General features: G+C 34.5%; 1 protein-coding gene across 4 annotated transcripts in view; it reads right to left on the bottom strand.

The window, feature by feature from the left end:
• Positions 1-23,143, bottom strand: part of LOC106622153 (uncharacterized) — a 737,325-nt gene that overhangs the window by 581,695 nt on the left and 132,487 nt on the right. The window lies entirely within an intron of this gene.

Here is a 23,143-nt window from a genome sequence, read left to right as displayed (position 1 = left end):
AATTAACGGCCACAGAAATGAGACCGATTTCTTTTTAATTCAATTTCTGTACTGCAATTTCCATCCACTTCTTCATATAGGTAGAAATTGCAAATCCACAAAAGGCTTTCTATATTTCTAACTTTCTAGCGTCGATGGAAAAACCAAGTTTCTTTCATTGATTGACTAACAGATTTTAAACTATGCGGAGGTCATCAAAACGCACTAAAATTTGTTCATATATTATATTTGATAATTCCATCAATGTCTCAACGAGTTTCTGCTGTAGGGTTGAGTTTTTAACTTCTTTCAAAACGTTTATCAATCGGGGAAGATGTTTCGCAAATGGCTTGACGGCCACGATTCTGAAAAACCATCTTACAATATATTAGAAAGAAGGTGAAGTGAATTGAGTATTTTGGTGGTTTGCTACTGAAAATATTCAGTCAAGACGTCTTCAACCAAATTCAAAGTGTGAGCACCACAGGGCGAAATAACTCCTAACTTATTTTAACGTTGGAAGTGATTTTGCGCTCCTTCATGTTCCCCGCTCATACAAGTATTACTACCATTATTGTAGCCCTGTCCGCGGCAATCTTCCAATGTATTGCAAATTAAATCGGCAATAGCTTTGCCGGTTTTTTCGTGACAATCTATGAAAGCGAGAAAACGTTCCTTTATCGGTAATCACAACGTTTAAATAAATGTTCGAATTAATCCCCTATCAAAAACATTCTAATTTTTAACTATTCACTTAATTGTTTGGAAAATACGACCTCCTTCGGGAACTCCGGGCCCAGGGGGAATCATACCCTGTTGTCGGGCCTGCATCTACATTACAATCCAAACCTTTGAAATAATTATATACGGAAAATTATTCCTTAAGAAAAATCCTAACTCTTATGATAGCTACTAAAGAAAAATGTATATAATAATAATAATACATGCGGCAAAATTAATTTTTTTCGTATTTAATTGAAAAGGGGATTCTTAATGTCAAAAATTATAATTAATTGCAAGTTACTAAACAAATAAAAACTTGAACGCATTACGCAATAATAATAGCAGAGAACGTCAATGAATAGAGAAGGAGCAAATGTTAGCTGTACTAAAATGTTAATTACGATGAGGGAACATCGAAAACGCGCAAGTTCGAAAATAAAATGTCACCACACCTATCAATTTACGCAACGAAGTACACCACTCTATAAACAAAATGTATATACATACATATGCACAGAAGTTCTTTGGTATGCGCATAAACAAAAATTGAAATAATAAAATTCATTTAGGTTCTCTGGTAGTAGTCTATGAGACCAATGTCAGATTTCCAAAAAATAACAAACGTATATTTCAACACAAGTGATTTCATTTATTTTCAGCATTAAGATAAATGATATATCTATTGTATACGATTTTAATTTTAAGTAACTCCGGCTTGATGGTTTCTGACCTGTCTTTACGACTTAATTTTTAGCACTGACTTAAATCCGCAAAAAGCGGATAAATGCCTCTTTGTCAAATAGGCATATGTACAATAAATACAATATAATAATAATGACTGCCCATCAATAGGAAATACTGTTTATGTACTTATGTATGTATGTGCAAATAGAAGCGCTTATACAACTACTAAGCATATGTACATATGTATATGTAAAACTAATTATAGCTGTCTTCGATTTGCCATTTTTCTGCTCGCTTCTTCTTTCTTGTCAAAAAAATTACATGTAATGAAAACAACAAAGATTTGAATTCGGGAGAGTATGCGGATACCTTATCAAATTGGTATACTAGCTGCTATCTTCAATGCTACCAAAGTTTCAAACGACAAATAAAAATACCAATTTCTTTTTTTTCTTGTATTTTCAAAATGAGGTATAGTTATTTATAAAAAATAAAAATAAAAGGAATATTTACAAATGAAGACAAAGGCATGTGATTATTTAGTTGACTTTGTGAAGTAAAGAAAGATTAGTCGCCGTAATAGTGCTGTGTTATTCAAGTTTTTTTTTTAAATTCTATAATCAATACTGGTGGAATCGTTAGATTCAAATTTTTGGTAAAACGTGAGTACTTCTTATGGTTTTTCTTTGTTATTTTCTTAAATTCGGCTTTACTATAGATGAAAAGACTAAATGAACAAAAATGGAAGAAATCAAAACGAATTTTAATTTAAACACAACGTATAGGTAAGTCTCAAGACTCCTTGATGTTTCTGTGGGCGTGGATTTAAAAATAAAACAATCAATTAAAAGTAGTGGGGTAATGTAATGATATGGGGATGTATGGAGGAGGTCGTAGAGTGCGTAAGGGTTGCCGGACGAGTGATTGCCAATGAATATGTTGATATCCTTTAACAAGGTTTGTGCAGGAATATAGAAATATAGGACAAAAATGTGTCGGACGTCATCTTCCAGCGAGATAATGATCTAAAACATACTTCTTCGGCAGATAAAGATTGGCTTTAAAACAATGGCTTTGGAGTACTCGACCGGACCCCTCAATCGCCAGAACGCAATCCAATCGAACATGCTTGGGTTGCGGTCAAGCGTGTAATCTCGGATACGTCAGGGGAATATTTCCTGGAAAAATATTAGCGGAGCTTGAAATAAAAAAAATGCTGATTTGTTACTTTAATTGTTTTGCATATGAAATAAATTTGGATTGCCGTTACAAATAAAATCTGCATTTGCAAAAAAATCTTTTTCTGATACCCAGGTGTGATCAAAAAGTTGACATAATGTACATTTATATGGCTAAATGTAAATAGATGAATGCGAATAACGAAAAAGAGAAGAAATAACGCTACAATCAGGTCATATGTACACTTAGAAGGGGCTTATACCCGATACAATATTATAATCTCAAACAATCTCCCCGGCTGAAACATCACTCTTCAGAATTTTCTCTTGTATTCCGGTTAATCTTATCACCTTTTGTACTGGACGCTGTCATGCCTTCCTCCTTCAATTCAGCTCCCCGTTGTATTCTATTGTAACATATAATCATGCGAATAAGACCACTGCTGCACGGGTGGGAACGAGGTAGAAGTAAATTAAGATAATCATTTTGCCAAAGTTTCCAAAAAAGCTCAATCATTCCTTGCAAGCAACGCAAGTGGTGATTGGTCGGCCAATTATGGAATCGCCTGACGTTAAGGCTAATCCTCTTTCTTGGTCATTATGAAGAGCTACAATTGGCCGTAGTATCAGGCAATCTTCAATCCTTGTCAATAGCATAGACAGCTAATTATATCGCAATCACTATTGGTCCGTAATATGAATGAAATGTTTCTTTGCTGACCGGACCGCTGCTTCCTAGGTACCATCATGATGTGGCGCAGCTGTAGTAATTTAAGCAACGTACTGTTGTGCATATGATGATAGCCCTATCTTCACATCTTCACGCATTTGTCTATCAGCGCCTACACACTGGGCTCCGTTGAAGAGATTATCTTAGCAAATACCATGGCGACTGATAAAGCTATCCTAAACTTCAATGAAAGATCTTGCACTTAAATCCTCAGTAAGCTCTATAGAGACTGAGACCATGCATATGTTTCGTTGTTGTAGCTGACCTTTTGCTACCGAGGCGAACGTGGAACAGGCCAAAATAATCAATCTGACCAAAAACGTTATCGCAAGTACTATAAAATATTTGCTAGATGCTGCTGTGAAGCCATCGTCTATGGGAATTAGCGATCAATAAACTAGCAAATAAGCATTTCAGAAACACCCACTGACTCACAAAATACTGACTGTCTCGTCTGGAATTTGATTTGAGATTATGACAACCTTTTTGTACTCTTATAACCACTCTTAAGAACTATCATCAATTGCTTATGACTTCTGCGAATGGTCGGGCGTACCTCTCGTTGAAAAGCATACTCAGTCGTGTACTCAATAGAACAACGCGATTAAGGCGCTTCCTTCCGCACTACAGGGGTCAGAGATCGAAAATTGTACCAGCTGAAGAATACGAATGAACTCTGCTTGGAACTGTTAAAGAGGTACAATGAAAAGCATTCAGAAAAGAAAAGAAATTTCTTTGTTGATGTTTCAGATACCATAGTGAATGATGTCATAGCGCTGTAGTAAGTAAGTTAGTAGTAAAATCGGCTGAATTGTACTTGCAGCGAATGTGACGCCAAAATTTTATTTTAGTGTAGACCTGAACTGTTTGAAAGCTGAAGGTGGTTTATGAATTCAATGCAGCGCTATAGTTGAATCACTCCAGAGTGTGTAAGCGACGTAGAGTAGCTACCAGCAGGGGCATAAAACTCTAAGCGGGGTATTGTAATTTCTTTAAAGCCTCCTTCAATACTCACATAGATATCCGCAACATACGTTTGCGAGCTAGCGTCACAGAATCCATGAAGTATACAAAACACATCAGATGAAATGTCTAACCAACGCGGTGCATGAACTCGCGCTAGTTCATGAAGATTAATTCGAAATTCGAGAGATAGGTCTTGCAATTCTGTGAGTAGTGAAGTGTCAGAATTAAGATTTCTCTTCCACAGCGCTTGAGTGAACATACGCTTTGTTGGTAATGATGTTGATGAAAATCTGTTCACAAGTGTCTACAGTGAACTTGTTGACAAGACCATTTTCCTCAATCTTCCAAAATCTCCGCAGTAGTCTTATAAATTATGTACTTTCAGTGGCGCCCATGTTCGCTTTAACTGTAAGAGACACTGAGTATGTGCTAACGGTGTAAGAGGCAGCACTAATGTTGTTGGCACGTCGCCCGCACGATTAACAGTAAATATTTTAATTTTGTTATGATAATGGTTGTAAGGCTCATTTTCCATTCGTTCCGCGTCGGTTTTGGTAACTTCGGTTAAGTACAGGAACTGCAATTGCATCCCATTGGAGCGTCCATAACGGTAAATGCACGAAATGAGTTGCACACCCGATCAACGATAGAGCGCAGCGTATTCGAAACCTCTGGGTTGTTTGGTAGATCAATAAAACTCGGCACATGAGTTTCAGATAATAGGAGAGGGTTGTCAAAACGTCGATTCAGCTCAGACCACTCTTGCCTTGCTGACCAGAACAAAATGATGATGAATGAATGCTGTATAAAACGATCGAAGTGTTGATTTAATCAACTGTTTAAGATCTCCCACTACAATTCATCCGGACTGAAATTTGCGTTCTGTATCTCCTTCCCAAGGTGAAAAATTGAGCGTGAGCCGTTGCTTGCAAGTATAATGAAGCTATCATATACACCCAAGACCGGTGGCTCACAGGAGGCACCAAAAATGTAAACGATTTAAATAAAATAACTCCACCTAACTGACCTGTCTTCAGGTCTTCACTTTATTTTTAGCACTAACTAAAATCCGCAAGAAGCGCCAATTATATGCCTGTTAGTCAAATATGCACCTGTACAATAAGTATACTAATAGTAACTACACATCAATAGAACAACTAATTATGTTTTCGAGAACGGAGCATAAGCTAGCGGAGTGCGTATGTACAGTAAGCACCAGTCGGCGTCGCTGAATGCGAATAGAAAAAGAGAGAAGAAATAATGCTACAATCACGCGATATTTGGTCCCATAGGCGTAGCGTATATACATTTAGAAGCGAGCTTATACCCTATACAATACTCCAATCTCAAACAGCTACATATGTTTATGTTTAAAATGAATATACTTCTATCGCAAGACGAAATTATGTGCTACAAATGTTATAGAATTTTTTTGGTTGTATTTTAGTTTTCACCTTATATTAGAAATATTATAGAACTTGTTTGTTAGTATGGAATGCAAATACTCTCGAAATGCTTTTGATTAAATTATGTTTGTCACTCCTCTCCTCCCGCTCGTGCCCACAAAACGCCTTTAATCGAAAGTCTATAAATTACCATAACTAAGCCGCAAATTACAAAACCGTAATTTGGTACAAAGAATCGCAACGAGGGGAACCTGTGGTTTGAAAACTTTTAAAAGTGGGCGTGGGCTTAATGTATATATCTCCCAAACTATTTAAGCTATATCACCTAAATTTACACAGGACATATTATACCTCTTGCGACAGCATGAAAATAGGTAAGGAAAATAGGTAAAATCGGATGATAACCACGCGCACTATCCATATAATGGCACGGCCCACATTTAGGTGAAATCACAGATCACCAAACTTACACCACCAGTTTCAACTAAACTTATGCACGATAATTTTGACATTCCCTTACAACAGAGCGAAAATGGGCAAAATCGGTCATCAACCACGTCTACTTCCCATATATATATTACTTTAAATTCCACCTTCCAGTATACAAATGAAGCACTATTTGATATATCGGGATAGAAATTTGCACGAATATTTCCTTTAAGCTATGCTATCTCAGATCTAAAAATTGTCAAAATCAGACCATAACTATTCAAGCCTGACAGATATACAGGATTTTGAAACGTCCGGCTGACCTGACTTCATATATACATAGCTTTGCATTGCTTGAAAATAAGTTCTACAACTGAATGTGTTTGGTATTTAATTTTTAATATTTTTGATAAACAACATGTCAGTTACATACCTACAAGTATTTCTAAATAAAAAATTCGATACCGCAAAAAGATAAGAGAATATACTAAACGCTTATTTGTAAAATCGTTGAACGAGATTGATCATTGTCACGTATGGGTGTCGAATTCAATTGGCAGCAGCGCGCAGTAATCGGAATGTTGTTGCGGAACGGTTTCGAAGTGGATAAACGAATTGGGTGAAGCGCCTTTGATCGCTGTCGTATAGAATGAGGTAAAAAAGCGAATTACCAAATAATGTTTGACACTGCTGAAGTAGCATGCTGTATTTATTTTTTATTTTTTTTAAAGTTTTAACTCCCAAAATTTTCTTTATTGTGAATTAAGGTATTTGTTTGAATTTTCGTGGCGGGGGCGTTGTAGTAAGGGTATACTAGCTTTTGGTGTAAAACCATTTGCCAATGCTTGCTATTTATGTGATAACTTGGTATTAGCATGTTAGTAAGTTGCGGTAAGACTATAGCTTCTACTTAAATTCGCGTTTCCATTTGGAGGGAAACTAGGGTAATGGGACGGATTTTATTTAAGAAAACATAATTAACTTAAAATAAGGGTAATGGGGCAGATTTTATTAGAGTTTTGTACTACTCTTCCGCCCAGTACCGTAACTTAAAATTTGTATTGTTTTGTTGGCAGTTTTAGCCTATTTTGTGTCCTAGACGCTATAAATGATCATTGTGATCCTTGATCTATTGAGGCCCTAAGTTGAATCATTTCTCCATTGAGTTCGATGTAGACGACTACTGTGTGCAGTTGAAACTAAGCTCGCGGTTCTTTTTCTATCAATGTGAGCGCTGTTTTAGGGTGAACTAGGAAATGTGCTGTAATGAAGCATTGAATGATGTCTTTTTTAACAGTAGATGTAATAGAATTTGTTTTTGTAATTTTTATGTGCATGTAACAAGAAATTTGTACATAATCGTTTTGATTTGATAAAATAATTTCGTTCGTAAACTTTTAAACGCATAGTTCGCTTTATTCTGATCGGATGTGAACAATTGCTTTTGTAAAAACTTCTGTTTAATTTATTTTTGCTACTAGATTGGGGTATATTTAAGTCGTTTTGAATATTTTTAGTTCTGACTATTTTTTGTTCACTCTTCCCCGCTATTTTATATTGAATAGTCAGAAAGTCTTTTATTTGATGCCACGATGGGCATTTTTTTCGAGATGAAAGCGATTGCTCTCACAAAAGTAATCGATTTTTCTGGTAATGTTGCGGTGTATATGTATATTTACCAGTATAGGGTTCCAATTGTCTGTGGTAATGTATGTGTCGATAAAACCTACAAACAATTTGAAACAATGGTCTGAAGTTTGATGAATTCTTCACTTGTTTATTTCTGAATTTTAGGCAAATTCATTAGTATGTTTCCTTGCTTATCGACCAATATTCTTTTGTTTTTGTATCTTGCTTTAAGAGCTTCCCAAGCCAAATTGAAATTGTCGTCATTTACGACGAACTTTTTTACCATGACGCCTGCTTGACCTTTTGTTTTGTATCAGAAGTGATATGTTACAAAGTTTGTGCTTGTGATAATTTGGGGTGGTTAAGGTAAACTTGGTGTAAACATGTCCCAGAAAGACGGCCCTCATAACCTCCCTTTTTAGTAAGATGTTATAGTGTCACTTGCCGGCACGTGGAGAGGGATGCCTGAACTTGCCACTTGACTTTGTATTTGTGACAGCTCTACTCTCGGATGTGGAGTAGATGAAATTGATTTTCTTATCTTTAATGGATTGGAAATCATAGCTTTTGTTATTTCATACTGTTCTGAGCAGATTTTGCGTAAGCTGATAATTTAAAAATTCCCGCTAAATCTGAATCATCTCATTCTATTATTGCGTCATATACAGCTTGGAGACGTGTCCACAAATTGTCTAGATTTTCTTTCTTTATTTGTAATACCGATTCAGAGTTGTCTAGAATCGGTGAAGATTAAAATCTAGTGCAGTATTTTATTAAACTGTTGCTTTCCGAAATGAGTGTATGAAATGTCAACCCATTTTTGTTTTGTAGTACCTTGCTTTGAGCGTGTAGCTGTAGTCAAAAATCAACTTTGGTACTTTAAGCAACTGAGTTCTTTCAGATTTTTTTGAGTCTGAGTTCATTTCAAATACATGTCAAAATAAATAAATAATTTCTCACTGTAGACTGATAGGATTCAAAAATGTTTCCGTATATATTGTATGTATATTAGAATGGAGCGAAAACAATTTTTTTTTCTTTTTTGTTTAGCCCGAGGGTAAAATCTGTATATTAATTATTAATAGATTTTGGACAAAAAAAAAAATATAAATTTGTATCATCTAGAGGTAAAATTTTTATTTCGTAAAAAATTTTTATAAGTGTTCTAGAAGCTGGGGAGAGTCCTCTTTCTGACCAGTTAAAAGTTAGTAACTTAAAAAAAATTTTTGTTATTATTGGAGTTTTAAAAAAAAGTCTTAAACGGAAACATGCTTTCCTTAAGCGTTTAAATAAATATTGAGTCAAAAACCGTCACATATCCATTGAAGAAATCTTGGCTGAAAGCCCAGCAGATCAAGTTTATGTATGAGAGATTTATCAAAAGCTTTGCTAAGGTCTGTGTATATAACATCCGTGTGCTTATGTTCCCTAAAACCCAATGATACATGGTTTACAAATTCAAGCAAGTTTGTTAAAGTCGATTTCCCTTTATAAAATCCATGCTGAGATGAGGAAATTAACGGAGAAATCGAAAAGGTTATATGGTGGCGATGATAAAGTTTAAAAAGTTTCAGTATAACTGATAGTTTTGCGATACCTCTATAGTTTTCAATGTTGGACTTAAATCCACTTTTATGCGAAGGGATTATAAATGACAGTTTCCATATTGAAGGAAAGATACCGTGTTCAAGAGAGGAACTAAATATCCTTGTCAAAGGCAACTAAATATATGTATTTGGCACTTTTTTTAGGAAGTATGAGCGTATCATGTCTGGGCCGTAACTAAAATATGGTTTTAACTTATTTAAATTAAGTAGGATGCCTTCTTCAGCAATAATTGGAGCGTTTATTAAAGTATGCGGACACAGCACGTGCTGATAAGAAAAAGTTTTAGGATAATTATTATAGTAGTTTGACATGAAAAATTCTGCAATCATTGTGCATATAATGTCATTATCACTAGAATTAATAGATTTATATTTCATTACGGACGAAAATTTGGAAATCCTCCGTCTTTAGTTAACGAAATCGTAAAACGATTTTGGATTATGTACAATATTCCTTTTACCTTATTTAAGTAATTATTATAACATTCTTTGTTTAGGTCGAAATACAGAATATTTAGAATAGTCGACAAGTGAACCGGTTTTTTTTTTAAATGTTTAAAGGCTCGAGATTTTCAGTTTTTCAAAATATATAACTCGTTCGAAAACCACGGACTTATACTTTTACTTTTATTAACAATAACTATTGGAACATACCTTTCAAATAATTTCGTAATAATGTTATTAAAGTTAGCGACACTCAATTCAATATCACCATTATAATTAGGAAAATTCTCTAATGAACTTTTTAAAATTAGAATTTGCAAAATTAAACCGAGTACAGAGGCTAGAAGTTTGATGATTACTATTCCGTACATTGCTTATGATTTCGATAGATATTTCCAAAGCAGGATCAATCCACTTTGTACATAAATACATATGTATGTATGCACGAACGGGTAGTGATTTAATAAATTTTACGCAATCGCGCTTGTTTTTGTTGGACAAAGAACAAGGGGTATTGCGGAATGTATGCATACCAATATGGACTTTGAAGTGGGTACTGCAGGATGAATGCCAAACTTTAAAGCGATTTACGTATTTATATAATATATGTACAAGTATGAATATACACGTGTATACCAATATTTGCGTATATTGCTAACAACATTTTTTTTTGTTTTAATTACAGCAAAATTATCGCGACTTAGTTATTACGGAAGTTGTGATCAATATATAAAATTTGTAAATATTAAATAATGTTTTTTTTTGGTTTTTTAATTATTGTAGGCCAATAGGGTATATTTTTGCAGGAAAAGTTATTCCGCGTGTATGTATGTACAAATGCGCGTGGATATATATGGATATGTTCGCAGTACGAAGAGAGCCCGAAAGAAAATTAACCAAAGGTAATTTTCGTAAATTCTATTTTATATGTACATACATATATGGTATATGTATGTTATGTGTATGCTGAATATATATATAAGATATATCTGGCGTTGATTAATATTATATGTATATTTGTATGTTCCCTGCCAGCCAGGGCTAACAACTTTCCCCAGAAGTTTCAACACAATCACACATTTTTTCTTCACACCAGCACGAACACCAACGCACACTTTTGGCATAGTTCTTTTTTAACTAGTTTCAAATTTCCGAAACAAACAAAACTTTCTATCTCATTTCTTGACCTTGAACCTCTCGGGGGTTTAAAATCCTTTAGTCAATTAATGAAAGAAACTTTGTTCTTGAAGTAATCAATGCCACCATCGACGCTGAATTTGCAAATATACACAGAAGTTGTGGATTTGCAATTTCTATTCATATGAGGAAGTGGTTGAAAATTGCAGCAAAGAAGAAACTGAATTCAAAAGAAATCGTTCTCATTTCTGTGGCCCTTCCATGATATGAAATAAGATGAACTCAACGCAGCTGCAAAATATTTTGCAAACATGAAAAAACGTTAACTTCGGTTGCACCGAAGCTATAATACCCTTCACAAATTTGTATGGCAGCTATATGATATAGTGATCTGATCCGACCAATTTCTGCGGAGAATAATTTGTTGTCTTAAGCAAGAACTGGTGTCTAATTTCGTGAAGATACCTCGTCAAATAAAAAAATTTTCCATGCAAGCACTTTACTCCGATCGTTCAGTTAATATGGCAGCTACATGTCATAGTCATCCGATCTATACAATTTCTTCGGCGATTAGATTATTGCCTTAAATAATAATACGATTATTAATCCATGCCAAATTTCGTGAAGATTCCTCGTCAAATGAAAGAGTTTTCCATGCAAGCACTTGATTCCGATTGTTCAGTTTGTAAGGCAGCTACATGTCATAGTCATCCGATCTATACAATTTCTTTGGCGATTAGAATATTGCCTCAAATAAAAATCCATGCCAAATTTCGTGAAGATACCTCGTCAAATGAAAGAGTTTCCCATACAAGAACTAGATTCTGATTGTTCAGTTTGTATGGCAGCTATATGCCATAGTCATCCGATCTTTACAATTTCTTCGGAGATTAGATTAATGCCTTAAATAATGATACCTGCCAAGTTTCGTGAAGATACTTCGTCAAATGAAAGAATTTTCCATACAAGCACTTCATTCCGATTGTTCAGTTTGTATGGCAGCTATATGCTATAGTCATCCGATCTATACAATTTCTTCGGAGATTAGATTAATGCCTTAAATAATACGCCGTGCCAAATTTCGTGAAGATACTTCGTCAAATGAAAGAGTTTTCCATACAAGCACTTCATTCCGATTGTTCAGTTTGTATGGCAGCTATATGCTATAGTCACCCGATCTTAACAATTTCTTCAGAGATTAAATTGTTACCTTAAATAATAATTCATGCCAAATTTCGTGAAGATACCTCGTCAAATGAAAGAGTTTTCCATACAAGCACTTCATTCCGATTGTTCAGTTTGTATGGCAGCTATATGCTATAGTAACCCGATCTGAATAATTTCTTCGGAAATTAAATTGTTGCCTTCAATAATAATATGTGCCAAAGTTTGTGAAGATACCTCGTCAAATGAAAGAGTTTTCCATGCAAGCACTTGATTCCGATTGTTCAGTTTGTATGGCAGCTACATGTCATAGTCATCCGATCTATACAATTTCTTCGGCGATTAGATTATTGCCTTAAATAATAATACGTGCCAAATTTTGTGAAGATATCTCTTCAAATGAAAGAGTTTCCCATACAAGCACTAGATTCCGATTGTTCAGTTTGTATGGTAGCTACATGTCATAGTCATCCGATCTATACAATTTCTTCGGCGATTAGATTATTGCCTTAAATAATAATACGTGCCAAATTTCGTGAAGATTCCTCGTCAAATGAAAGAGTATTTCATACAAGCACTTGATTCCGATTGTTCAGTTTGTATGGCAGCTATATGCTATAGTCGTCCGATTTCGTCCGTTCCGACAAATGAGCAGCTTCTTTGTGAGAAAAGGACAGGTGCAAAATTTCAGATCGATAGCTTAAAAACTCAGGGACTAGTTTGTATATATACAGACAGACGGACAGACAGACAGACGGACATGGCTAAATCAAATCAGCTCATCATATTTTATAGGGTCTCCGACGTTTCCTTCTGGGTGTTACAAACTTCGTGGCAAACTTAATATACCCTGTTCAGGGTATAAAAAGTAATCTGTTGATGTATCTGATAAATTCTCCAATGAAGCTATTCACCTCAGACACGTTTACGATGCAATTTTAGAAACCCGTCTTACTCCATACAACTTAGGTTATTGAATGCAATCAATGAACGAAAATATGGAAAACTTTTCCCATATATTTGCATCGGTTTGAGAATATTTTACATTTTACCGTTTCGGTTTCAAATGGTAAATGTTCGCTTAATGCTTTAGCAAGGATCAAAAATTTTCATCGACCATGCTCGTGACTGGGCAGGATTTCAGAACTAGCTACACGAAGTTGGATTCCAAACTATTATGGACGCATTTGCTATTGCCAAGGCTAAAAAAACTCACTTCTAAGAATTGGATTAGGATTAAGATTGGATGATTTTAAACTGCATGTTCAAAAATATAATCATGATAAAAATTTTCAACTCAACTACTTTAATCAAGTTATAGTATAAAAGGCTGCTTGTGTGCTGAACAAAGTATACACCGGTGCGAAGCTAATGCTTCAAACAGTCACCGATATTCCTCCCTTCAGTACTTACCCCGCCCGTATCAAACAAAATTTTTCAAAAGTTATGCCCATAGTTGCAACGCAAAAATCAGTTGTTTTCTTTTGTTTTCATTTCACCAATGTTGCTATTGTTCTATTTGTATCACGATTTTTCACAAATTTAGATTTCTAGTTATACTTTTTCATAATGTAAAGGCTAAAAACTAAATGACAACTATTACAAATAGTATACCTATTTATAAATAAATGTATTCGACTGTGTTTTGAGTTATTTTAAGAATATTTCCAATATATTCCAGTTTATTTTTTAATTACTACAAAATATCGAAACTGGCAATCCTGCATTGCAAAAGATTGCTCTCTCACTGTCAGATTACTCGTTTCTCCGGGAAAATCCATTTTTCCTAGATATCATATCGTACGGTATGTAGAAGCGGACGGTAGAAGCGGCTGTGGGTGTTTATTTACAATGCGCTCTCATAAGATAGGTTGTATCAGCTGATTCGGTCTATGGTTTTATGTCAGTGACTGTTTCCAGCATTAATATGACTTCTTAATGTCGTTTCGGCCATTTTTAATTTGTCATGATCCGTAATTTTTTTTTCATTGTATTCAGTAATGTTTACAATATCATCATGGAAAGATATATGCAAGAAAAACCTTTACAAATTATTTAATCGAAGAAAATCCAAAAATTATTCAATTATTAAAATCAGTAAAAAGGAGGCTACAGTGGAGTCGAGGTTATGTGAAGGAACGTTACTGTTGATTCGGGGATTGTTTGTTTAAATTTACAATTTCGCGGATAATATATTTCCCTGCTCCACAATTATAAGAATTATTTTAAACCAATTTCATATGGAGAGATGAGGTAGCGAACCCCAGGACTTCTACTGGTTCCAGAGCATCAAGAGGGAAAACAGCTTAATATTAACGTAATTACAGAGCACGAAAGTGAGCAGATATGGAAAAAGAGTTATCAAATACGGTGACTAGTAACCTGTCTACAAGTTCGAAGCCTTCTTCAAATGTTGATTCCTGTAGAAGTAACGTTTCAAAAGCAAAGCCTTTTGCGAAATGAGATGATCAAATTGCAGGAAATCTAATTTGCACATTAGATAAACAAGTATTCGACTTTATTAACACGAAAAAAGACATTTCGACAATAGTAGTTAACTGTCAAGGTCTTCATGCATACGCCAATGATTTTACTGCTTGAGCCTTCCAAAATATGAATATTTATATGTTATCAGAAATGTTTATAAGCCATGAAAAACCTCCTGAACAAGTAGCAAATTTTGAATTTGTTGTGAGATTTCAACGTAATGAAATTCGAAATTTAGGTGTTGCCATCTATCGAAATGAAAGCGACTGATATTACGTTGTTATTCCTTAATTGCGAATAAAAGCTCCTTACACAAGTGTGACTGATGTCACGGTATCCACGTCAGCAAGAATTGGGAACTTATATGCAGTAGAGTGCAAACTAAACCCCAATGATAACACTAGTGTTTAAATGAGTATAAACTGCCCCCACCAAGTACATCGCTTCACTCGGAAAATAATGACACACGCTGGTACAACCCACTACAATACACCACACTCATACATCACCACACTGGATAACACAACACACCACAGCATCGCGCCTGTACACCACCTCAGCAAACAAAAAGGATGGTCTCCGCAGCAGATACACCTCATTCAACAAAATAGCGATCCTGCACGCAACTCGCATCATTCGATACGACAACGATTAATTGCGCTACAATACGTTTCGTCCACAGGCCTGCGTGCCACATCAACATTCGTTCTACGATCCTGCGCGCTGTTCAGTTCATTCTATATTTTTCATACGACACCGATACATTTTTTCGTATTGGGTTATTTGGTTCGGCCACCGAACATATTTTTAAAATTTAATATTAATGTATGCACTTTGTATCTACAACATTAAATATACAAATATAGTAAAATAAATTGCTTACGCCTCATAAATAGTGTGCGATCCCCAATATCTTGGATACAATTTTAATCAACCAGTAAGAAATTAATTCTAATAGCTATTTATCTATCATCAAATGCTTCAAGGATATAACAGTATTCATCGGAAAAGCTTTGACACTATTATCAAATTTAGGTTCACAAACTCTGGACGATGTTATTGGAGAACGCGTAGAATATTGTGAAAAGCCGGTAATTACCAGAAGCTGCGACATTACTAAATACAATTCCTCAGAGATAAATTCTCTTTAAAAATGATTAATGGTAAGAATAATCCAACGAAAGAGAGGACCACTATTGATGATTGATGAATTAGTTTAGGTTAACTTTAGATTTATAACCAACAGTAAAAATATGTAAAATAATATAGTGCATGTAATAAAAAAATTTTTTAAAATTTTGTTTGAAAATTTAAACTAAGAATTCGAAAATGCAAGCCTGCGTCAGCTGACGGTTAGGGAAATTAGAGCCGTTTAGCTTTATGCATATTGTTAGACAGTGCTGAATAAGTGATGATAACACGTATGGTTGATTATATTAATCTTGTAAATGTGCGAGATATTCTCTTAATATAATATGTATGTATATACCCTACCAGCCATGGCTAATCACTTTCCCGAGAAGTTTCAACACAATTACACATTTTTTTTTCAACCACTAACACCAACGCACACTTATAGGATATTTCTATTTTAATAAATTTCAAATTTCCCAAACAAATAGATCTTGCCATCTCATTTCTTGATCTTATTGAATGAGTGCGAATAAGAAAACATATTATATTACTAGTGCAAAAAACATCCTAATGTGGCAAACAAAAAATCAAAAAAAATGACAGATGCTAGTCATTTGCGTTTGAAAAATACTTCATAAATGTATAGTACTACATAATATTATATTAGTTAAAAGTAACTGTTCTATCCAATTGAGAGTCAGCCAATGCCTTCTCCAGTGCCCTATATTAAAGGTTCATTACAATTACGCTACATTGAAAATTTACTTGGAAGAACTCAGGTCTTCGATACATTCCTGCGTAGCTGCGTATACTTACAAACCTGCCAAACGCAATTGATTGTGGTTTGTGGTTTAGCCATGATGGTGTGCCACCAATAATACCAAAGTAAGCACATATGCTTGTATGTAATATTTGAGTATGCTTAGCAATAAAAATACGATTTTTCTCAAACCACTTTCATATTCGGGGAATCACTCGATGGTCTTTCAAAAATATGTGAAGTTGTGAAGCACCGGTCTCTCACTGAGGTTTTTGAGCTTAGTCATGAGGGCGAGCCATTGAAAGCCATCAATAATCAAATGATGTCCGTTTGTGCGCACACCATCGAAAAGGACTTGGATTTAAAATAAACTTTGGTAGTCTCTTACTTTTTTATAAATCGATAAACTAATGTACTATGTATCAAATAATGCAAAAATTGTTTTGTTTAAAATTTAAAAATATTTTAAATAAGGAATCAGAAAATGCAAAGCTGCCTCAGCTGACGATTAGGAAAATTAGAGGAGTTTAGCTATATGTTTTTTATGACACTATTGAATGAGTGCCACAGGGATGCCTGCTCACATGTTTACGGAGAAAGTGATGAAGATTGTCATTTATGAACTGATTTAAACATTATTGATTTTCAAAACCGTACAAATTAAATTTGTTCCACCCAACATCAACAAGAAAGCAAATTTAATACAGATGTGATTAGATCAGAAAACATTATGTCGTATTGGACTTATTCTTCATTAAAATTGAAGTAGTAAGTGGGACGATAGTAAATAAAATTTATAAACTACAAGTATTAGACACGTTTTTGTAAAGAGGGACCCCCTCCCTTTTACCCCTCGGACCTGTTTTTCTCTCGGCGGCCCTGGTTAAACATTTAACGCGTATTTTATAAATAAATGTATTCGACTGTGTTTTAAGTTATTTTAAGAAGACTTTCAATATATTCAAGTTTATTTTTTAATTACTACAAAATATCGACACTCGTTTCTACTGAAAAAATCCCATTTTTGTGGATAGCCTACAGTACGGTCTGTGGAAGCGGAGGTGAGTGTTCATTTACATTACGCTCTCATAAGATAGGTTGTATCAGCTGATTCGGTCTACGGTTTTGTGTCAGTGACTGTTTCCAGCATTAATATGATTTCTTAGTTTAGTTTCGGCCATTTTTTTTTATTGTATTCAGTATAACATCATCATGGAAAGATATATGCAAGAACAGCGTTTACAAATTAGTTCATTTTATTATTAAAATAATCTTTCGCCAATTGCAACTTTTCGTGCGCTTTTGCCATTTTATGGTCGTTATGGTTATAGGGAGTGGTACGATAAATAAACAAAACTGTCGATTCTGGTGCGAAAACAATCCCCAAATTATTCATGAACAACCATTACATTCACCTAAATTGACAGTTTGGTTTGGTAATTTCAAGAAATTGTGACATTGAATGGCTTCCAAGAAGTTGTGATTTAACACATTTAGACTACTTCTTGTGGGGTTATTTGAAGTCATTGGTCTTTAGCAATAAACCAGACTCTCCTAAAGCTTTAGAAGTCAATATTGAACGTGCTATTCAGATAAATGACTTGATTTATTGGCAACAGTACTCGAATATTGGGTTAATGGAATTCGTTCCTGCAAAAGAAGTCGTGGAGGCCATTTGAAAGATGTTCTATTCAGAACTTAATTGCATCGATTGTACTTCACATTAAATAAAAAACATTTAAATTTTCTTAACAATTAGTGTGTTCTTTTTTTGTTTTGTAAATTATATCACTTCTATTGGAAAACCCTGTACAATTTGTATGGGTTTGGAAGAAGTTGGCGGATTTGTTCAACTAAATAAATTAGTGCTGTATACCAATTATATTGATTTTTATATAAAAGTAAACAATATTTCAAGAAAAACCTAAAAGTATTAAAAAATGCAACGTTCGTATTCATAATTCATTCACCTTTAATTAAAACGTATGGCAATGACATAAATTAAAATTAGTATTTAGTGGGATATCCTCTTTTTTAGACAACAACAGGACTTTACGGCAGCAGGTTTGCAGTTGCTAAACCAAAACCATTTCTAGTTAATTTTGATATGTCGCTGCCGTCTTCAAAATATTCAAGAAGCTGGCTTCAAGACGACATTTGCCTTCGAAGAAAATTTCGCTGCCGTGTCGCGATGTCGTCTTTGTGTGCTGTCTAAATAACTGTGCCCACTAGAACGAGTGCATGCTAATATTTTACAGATGCTGCCTGTCGCTTTTCATCCTTGAATAAATAAAATTTGTGAAAAGGAGGCTTCAGGAGACGCAGTTGAATAGAGGTTATGTGAAGGCACGTTACTGTTTTTCGCGGAAAACGTATGTTCATGCTCCACAATGATAACAATGATTTTAAACCAATTTCATAGGGAGAGATGAGGTAGCGATCCCTAGTATTTCACTGATTCCAGAGGATCAAGAGGGAAAACCGCTTAATATTATCGAGATTACAGAACACGAGAGCGATTAGATATGGAAAAAGAGTTACCAAATACAGTGACTAGTAACCTGTCTACAAGTTTTAAGCCTTCAAAATGTTGATTCCTGCAGAAGTAACGTTTTAAAAGCAAAGCCATTTGAGAAATTAGATGACCAAATTTCGAGAAATTCAATTTGCATATTAAATAAACAAGTATTCGACTTTATTAACTCGAAAAGACATTTTGACAAAAGTATTTAATTGTAAAAGTCTTCGTGCACACGCCAATGATTTTACCGATCGAGTCTTCCAAAATAGCATGGGTTATATGTTATCAGAAATGTTTATAAGCCATGAACAACCTTCTGTACAAGTACCAAATTTTGAATATGTTGTGAGATTTCAACGTAATGAAATTCGAAATTCAGGTGTTGCCATCTATCGTAATGAAATGGACAGATATTATGTTGTTACTTCTTATTTGCGAATAAAAGCTCCTGTCTTAAGTGTGACTGATGTCACGGAATAAACATCAGCAAGAATTTGGAACTTGTATGCAGTAGTATGAAATTAATTATAATAGCTATTTATCTGTCACCAAATGCTTCAAGGAGGGATATGAAATTATTCATCGGAAAAGCTTTAATGCCATTATGTAATTTAGATCCACAAACTCTGGACGATGTTAATGGAGACCGCGTAGAGTATTGTGAACAGCCGGTAATTCTCGCAGGTGATTTTAATGTAAATTTTTCATTACCAGAAGCTGCGCCATTACTACAATTCCTCAAAGATAAATTCTCTTTAGAAATGATTAATGGTAGGAATATTCCAACGAAAAAAGAGGATGCAGTTCTCACCAGAAAAATTAATAAAATAGAAATTAAAAATTTCATATCTTATTTTAGCTATCATAATCCACTTGTAAATACTATTAATATGAATGCAGCGAACGCTGAAAGTGAAAATTAACTAGAAAAAATTTGTGTTTGCCAACCATATTGTATTACAAGAACATTGATTTTAATACTTTCATGTTCCCATGCCTTGTATTCTCCAGTTTGGAAGGTTTGTAAACCTATTGTTTCACCAGTTTTTTAACCACTATCGGCTGGCTGGGTTGTTATACTTGTAAATGTCTGGCAACACCATCAGCCGTAGAATCGCCAGAAGTCGTCAAATGAGTCATTAAGCTGGGAAGTAGTCAAGTTGTCCAAGGTCAAAATAGCAAGTCGGAAAGCAGCGTTAGAGACAAGAGGTGGTCCTTCGAGTTGTTACACATTTTTTCTTCAAGCACTAACACCAACGCAAACTTATATGATATTTCTTTTTTAATTAATTTCAAATTTCCCAAACTAATAGAACTTGCCATCTCATTTCTTGATCTTATTGAATGAGTGCGAATAAGAAAACATATTATATTACTAGTGTTAATAGAAAAATCCCAAAATGGCAAACAAAAAATCAAAAAAAAATGACAGATGCTAGTCATTTGCGTTTGAAAAATACACAAGAAATGTAAGTTGAGAAAATTATGTATAATTTCATAAAAGTATAGCACTACATAATATTAGTATAAAGTAACTGTTCTATCCAACTGAGGGTCAGGCAATGCCTTCTCCAGTGCCCTACATTAAAGGTTCGTTACAATTACGCTACATTGAAAATTTACTTGGAAGAACTCAGGTCTTCGATACATTCCTGCGTAGTTGCGTATACTTTCAAACCTGCCAAACGCAAATGATTGTGGTTTGTGGTTTAGCCATGATGGTGTGCCACCAATAACACCAAAGTAAGCACATATGTTTGAATGTAATATTTGAGTATGCTTAGCAATAAAAATACGATTTTTCTCAAACCACTTTCATATCCGGGGAATCACTCGATGGTCTTTCAAAAATATTATCGAAGTTGTGAAGCACCGGTCTCTCACTGAGGTTTTTGAGCTTAGTCATGAGGGCGAGCCATTGAAAGCCATCAATAATCAAATGATGTCCGTTTGTGCGCACACCATCGAAAAGGACTTGGATTTAAAATAAACTTTTGTAGTCTCTTACTTTTTTATAAATCGTTTAACTAATGTACTATGTATCAAATAATGCAAAAATTGTTTTGTTTAAAATTTAAAAATATTTTAAATAAGGAATCCGAAAATGCAAAGCTGCCTTAGCTGACGATTAGGAAAATTAGAGGAGTTTAGTTATATGTTTTTTATGACACTATTGAATGAGTGCCACAGGGATGCCTGCTCACATGTTTACGGAGAAAGTGATGAAGATTGTCATTTATGAACTGATTTAAACATTATGGATTTTCAAAACCGTACAAATTAAATTTGTTCCACCCAACATCAACAAGAAAACAAATTTAATACAGATGTGATTAGATCAGAAAACACTATGTCGTATTGGACTTATTCTTCATTAAAATTGAAGTAGTAAGTGGGACGATAGTAAATAAAATTTATAAACTACATTTATTAGACACGTTTCTGTAAAGAGGGACCCCCTCCCTTTTACCCCTCGGACCTGTTTTTCTCTCGGCGGCCCTGGTTAAACATTTAACGCGTATTTTATAAATAAATGTATTCGACTGTGTTTTAAGTTATTTTAAGAAGACTTCCAATATATTCAAGTTTATTTTTTAATTACTACAAAATATCGACACTAGTTTCTACTGAAAAAATCCCATTTTTGTGGATATCATACCGTACGGTCTGTGGAAGCGGAGGTGAGTGTTCATTTACATTACGCTCTCATAAGATAGGTTGTATCAGCTGATTCGGTCTACGGTTTTGTGTCAGTGACTGTTTCCAGCATTAATATGATTTCTTAGTTTAGTTTCGGCCATTTGTAATATGTCATGATCTGTATTTTTTTTTTATTGTATTCAGTATAACATCATCATGGAAAGATATATGCAAGAACAGCGTTTACAAATTAGTTCATTTTATTATTAAAATAATCTTTCGCCAATTGCAACTTTTCGTGCGCTTTTGCCATTTTATGGTCGTTATGGTTATAGGGAGTGGTACGATAAATAAACAAAACTGTCGATTCCATTACATTCACCTAAATTGACAATTTGTTTTGGTAATTTCAAGAAATTGTGACATTGAATGGCTTCCAAGAAGTTGTGATTTAACACATTTAGACTACTTCTTGTGGGGTTATTTGAAGTCATTGGTCTTTAGCAATAAACCAGACTCTCCTAAAGCTTTAGAAGTCAATATTGAACGTGCTATTCAGATAAATGACTTGATTTATTGGCAACTGTACTCGAATATTGGGTTAATGGAATTCGTTCCTGCAAAAGAAGTCGTGGAGGCCATTTGAAAGATGTTCTATTCAGAACTTAATTGCATCGATTGTACTTCACATTAAATAAAAAACATTTGAATTTTCTTAACAATTAGTGTTTCTTAACAATTAGTAGTAATTAAAACGTATGGCAATGACATAAATTAAAATTAGTATTTAGTGGGATATCCTCTTTTTTAGACAACAACAGGACTTTACGGCAGCAGGTTTGCAGTTGCTAAACCAAAACCATTTCTAGTTAATTTTGATATGTCGCTGCCGTCTTCAAAATATTCAAGAAGCTGGCTTCAAGACGACATTTGCCTTCGAAGAAAATTTCGCTGCCGTGTCGCGATGTCGTCTTTGTGTGCTGCCTAAAGAACGAGTGCATGCTAATATTTTACAGATGCTGCCTGTCGCTTTTCATCCTTGAATAAATAAAATTTGTGAAAAGGAGGCTTCAGGAGACGCAGTTGAATAGAGGTTATGTGAAGGCACGTTACTGTTTTTCGCGGAAAACGTATGTTCATGCTCCACAATGATAACAATGATTTTAAACCAATTTCATAGGGAGAGATGAGGTAGCGATCCCTAGTATTTCACTGATTCCAGAGGATCAAGAGGGAAAACCGCTTAATATTATCGAGATTACAGAACACGAGAGCGATTAGATATGGAAAAAGAGTTACCAAATACAGTGACTAGTAACCTGTCTACAAGTTTTAAGCCTTCAAAATGTTGATTCCTGCAGAAGTAACGTTTTAAAAGCAAAGCCATTTGAGAAATTAGATGACCAAATTTCGAGAAATTCAATTTGCATATTAAATAAACAAGTATTCGACTTTATTAACTCGAAAAGACATTTTGACAAAAGTATTTAATTGTAAAAGTCTTCGTGCACACGCCAATGATTTT

This window comes from Bactrocera oleae, chromosome 2, assembly GCF_042242935.1.
Source record: "Bactrocera oleae isolate idBacOlea1 chromosome 2, idBacOlea1, whole genome shotgun sequence".
In the NCBI taxonomy this organism is placed as follows: domain Eukaryota; kingdom Metazoa; phylum Arthropoda; class Insecta; order Diptera; family Tephritidae; genus Bactrocera; species Bactrocera oleae.
Note: the sequence above shows the minus strand (reverse complement) of the source record. Positions and strands in the feature narration are given on the sequence as shown.